The following is a 4,320-nucleotide window of genomic DNA, read 5'->3' on the forward strand; positions in this document are numbered from 1 at the left end:
TATGGACACGTTGGACTCATCTGCCATGTAGCTAGAACTCTGTATATGGAAATGTTGCACTACCCTGCCATGTAGCTAGCTCTCTGTGCAATGTCATGTTGGACTCCTCTGCCATGTAGCTCGAACTCTGCACATGGACATGTTGAACTACTCTACCATATAGCTAGCTCTCAGTATATGGACATGTTGGGCCCATCGGCCATGTAGCTAAAATCCTGTATATGGAAATGTTGCACTACCTTGCCATATATCTAGCTCTCTGTTTATAGAAACGTTGGACTCATTTTTCATGTAGCTAGAACTCTGTATATGGAAATGGTGCACTACTCGGACGTGTAGCTAGCTCTCTGTATATGGATATTTTGGACTCATCTGCCAATTATCTACTACTCTGCACATGGACATGTTTGACCGATCTGCTATGTAGGTAGCTCTCTGTATATGTAGATATTGGACTTGTCTTCCATGTAGTTAGCCCTCTTAACGTACATATGTTAGACTCATCTGCCACGTAGCTAAATCTAAGTGTATGCACATGTTCGACTCATCTGCTATGTAGTCTGCTCTCTCTGTATGATCATGGTGGACTCATCTGCCTTTTAGCTAGCCCTCTAAATATAAATATGTTGGACTCATCTGCCATGTAGCTAACTCTCAGTATATGGACATGTAGGACTCATCAGCCATGTAGCTAGAACTCTGTATATGAACATGTTGGACTACTCTGCCATGTAGCTAGTTCTCTATATATGGACACGATGGACTCAACTGCCATGTAGCTAGAACTCTGTATATGGAAATGTTGCACTACTCTGACATGTAGCTAGCTCTCTGTACATGGACACGATGGACTCATCTGCCATGTAGCTAGAACTCTGTGTATGAAAATGTTGCACTGTTCCGACATGTAGCTAGGTCTCTGCATATGGACAGTTTGGAATCATCAGCCATGTAGATAGCTCTCTGTGCATGGATATGTTAGACTGATCTGGCATGTGAGTATCTCTCTGTATATGAAGATATTGGACTTGCCTGCCATGTAGCTAATCCTCTAAATATATATGTTGGACTCATCTGCCACATAGCTAACTTAAAATGTATGGACATGATGGACTACTCTGCCATGTAGCCAGCTCTCTGTGAATGAACATGTTGGACTCATCTTCCTTGTAGCTAGCCATCTAAATATACATATTTTGGACTCATCTGCCATGTAGTTAACTCTCAGTATATGGACATGTAGGACTCATCAGTCATGTAGCTAGAACTCTGTATACGAACATGTTGAACTACTCTGCCATGTAGCTAGTTCTCTATATATAGACACTTTGGAATCATCTGCCATGTAGCTAGAACTTTGTATATGGAAATGTTACACTGTATATGAACATGATGTACTCATCTGCCTTGTAGCTAGCTCTCTAAATATAAACCTGTTGGAATACACTTGCATGTATCTAACTCTCAGTATATGGACATGTTGGACTGATCTGCCATGTAGCTAGTACTCTGTATATGGACATGTTTGACTACTCTGCCATTTAGCTAGCTCTCAGTATATGGACACATTGTACTTCTCTGCCATGTTGCTAGAACTCTGTATACGGACATTTTGGACTTGTCTGTCATGTAGCTAGCTCTTTGTGCATGGATATGTTGAACTGATCTGTCATGCAGGTAGTTCTCTGTATATGAACATATTGGACTTGTCTGCCATGTAGTCAGCTTTCAGTATATGGACATGTTGGACGCATCAGCCATGTAGCCTGTTGTCTGTGTATTATAATGTTGGACTCATCTGACTTGTAGTTTGTCCTATATATATACACATGTTTTATTCATCTACCATGTAGCTAGTACTGTATATATGGACATGTTGGACTACCCTGCCATGCAGCTAGCTCTTAGTTTATGGACACGTTGGACGCATTTGCCATGTAGCTAGAACTCTGTATATGGAAATGTTGCACTGCTCTGCCATGTAGCTAGCTCTCTGTATATGGACATTTTGGAATCATCAGCCATGTATCTAGCTCTCTGTGCATGGATATGTTGGACTGATATGCCATGTTGGTAGCTCTCTGTATATGAAAATATTGGACTTCTCTGCTGGTAGGTAGCTTTCTGATTATTAAGGTATTGGACTCATCTGCCATGTAGCCAGCTCTGTGTGTATGAACAAGTTGGTCTCATCTGCCTTGTAGCTAGCCCTCTAAATATATACATGTTGGACTCATCTCCCATGAAGCTAACTCTCAGTATATGGACATGTTGGACTCATCTGCCATGTAGCTAAAAATCCATATATGGACATGTTGGACTACTCTGTCATGTAGCTAGTTCTCAGAATATGCACATGTTGGACTCATCTGCCATGTAGCTATAACTCTGTATATGGAAATGTTGCACTACTCTGCATTGTAGCTAGCTCTCTGTAGATGAACACGTTGATCTCATCTGCCATGTAGCTAGAACCCTGTATATGGAAATGTTGCATTACTCTGCCATGTAGGTAGCTCTCTGTATATGGACATTTTGGCCTTATCAGCCATGTAGCCAAGTGTTTGTGTGCGAACATGTTGGACTCATCTGCCTTGTAGCTAGTCCTCTAAATATACACATGTTCGACTCATCTCCCATGTATCTAACTCTCAGAATATGGACATGTTGGACTACTCTGCCATAAAGCTAGAAATCTGTATATGATATTGTTGCACTACTTTGCCATGTAGCTGGTTCTCTATATATGGACACGTTGGACTCATCTCCCAAGTAGCTAGAACTTTGTATATGGAAATGTTGCACTATTCTGCCATGTAGCCAGCTCTCTGTGTATGAAAAAGTTGGAATTATCTGCCTTAGAGGTAACCCTCAACATATACACATGTTCATGTCATCTCCCATGAAGCTAACTTTCAGTACTTGGACATGTTGGACTCATCTGCCATGTAGCTGGAACTGCATATATAGGCATGTTGGACTACTCTGCCATGTAGCTAGCACTCAGTATATGCACACGTTGGACTCATCTGTCTTGTAGCTAGAACTCTCTATATGGAAATGTAACACTACTCTGCATTGTAGCTAGCACTCTGTATATGGACAAGTTGATCTCATCGGCTATGTAGCTAGAACCCTGTATATGGAAATGTTGCAGTACTCTGTCATGTAGTTAGCTCTCAGTATCTGGACAAGTTGGACTCATCTGCCATGTAGCTAGAACACTGTATATGGAAATGTTGCACTACTCTGCATTGTAGTTAGCTCTCTGTATAGGGGCATGTTGATCTCATCTGTCATGCAGCTAGAACAGTGTATATGGAAATGAAGCACTACTCTGCCATGTAGCTAGATCTATGCATGTGGACATTATGGACTCGTCTGCCATGTAGCTAACTTTCTGTACATGGTTATGTAGGAATAATCTGCCATGTAAGTAGCTCACTGCATATGAACATATTGAACTTGTCTGCCCTGTAGGTAGCTCTCATTGTATGGACGTGTTGGACTCATCAGCCATGTAGCCAGCTCTCTCTGTATGAACATGTTGGACTCATCTACTTTGTAGCTAGCTCTCTAAATATAAACCTGTTGGAATAAACTTGCATGTATCTAACTCTTAGTATATGGACATGTTGGACTCATCTGACATGAAGCAAGTACTCTGTATATGGACATGTTTGACTACTCTGCCATTTAGCTACCTGTCAGTATATGGACACATTGGACAACGCTGCCATGTAGCTAGAACTCTGTATATGGAAATGATGCACTACTCTGCCATGTAGCTTGTACTCTGTATATAGACATTTTGGAATACTGTGCCCTGGAGCTAGCTCTCTGTATATGGACATTTTGGACTCGTCTGCCATGTAGCTACCTCTTTGTGCATGGATATGTTGAACTGATCTGACACGTAGGTAGCTCTCTGTATATGAATATATTGGACTCATCTGCCATGTAGCCAACTCTCTGTGTATAAACAAGTTAGTCTCATCTGCCTTTTAGCTAGCCCTCTAAATATATACATGTTGGACTTATCTCCCATGAAGCTAACTTTCAGTATACAGAGATGTTGGACTGATCTGCCATGTAGCTACAACTCCTTATATGGACATGTTGGACTACTCTGCCATGTAGCTAGCTCTCAGAATATGCACATGTTGGTCTCATTTGCCACTTAGGTAGAACTCTGGATGTGGAAATGTTACACTACTCTGCATTGAAGCTTGCTCTCTGTATATGGACACGTTGATCTCATCTGCCATGTAGCTAGAACCTTGTATATGGAAATGTTGCATATACATGTTGTATATGGAC

This window comes from Chrysochloris asiatica, unplaced genomic scaffold (assembly GCF_000296735.1).
Source record: "Chrysochloris asiatica unplaced genomic scaffold, ChrAsi1.0 scaffold00528, whole genome shotgun sequence".
Classification (NCBI taxonomy): Eukaryota; Metazoa; Chordata; class Mammalia; order Afrosoricida; family Chrysochloridae; genus Chrysochloris; species Chrysochloris asiatica.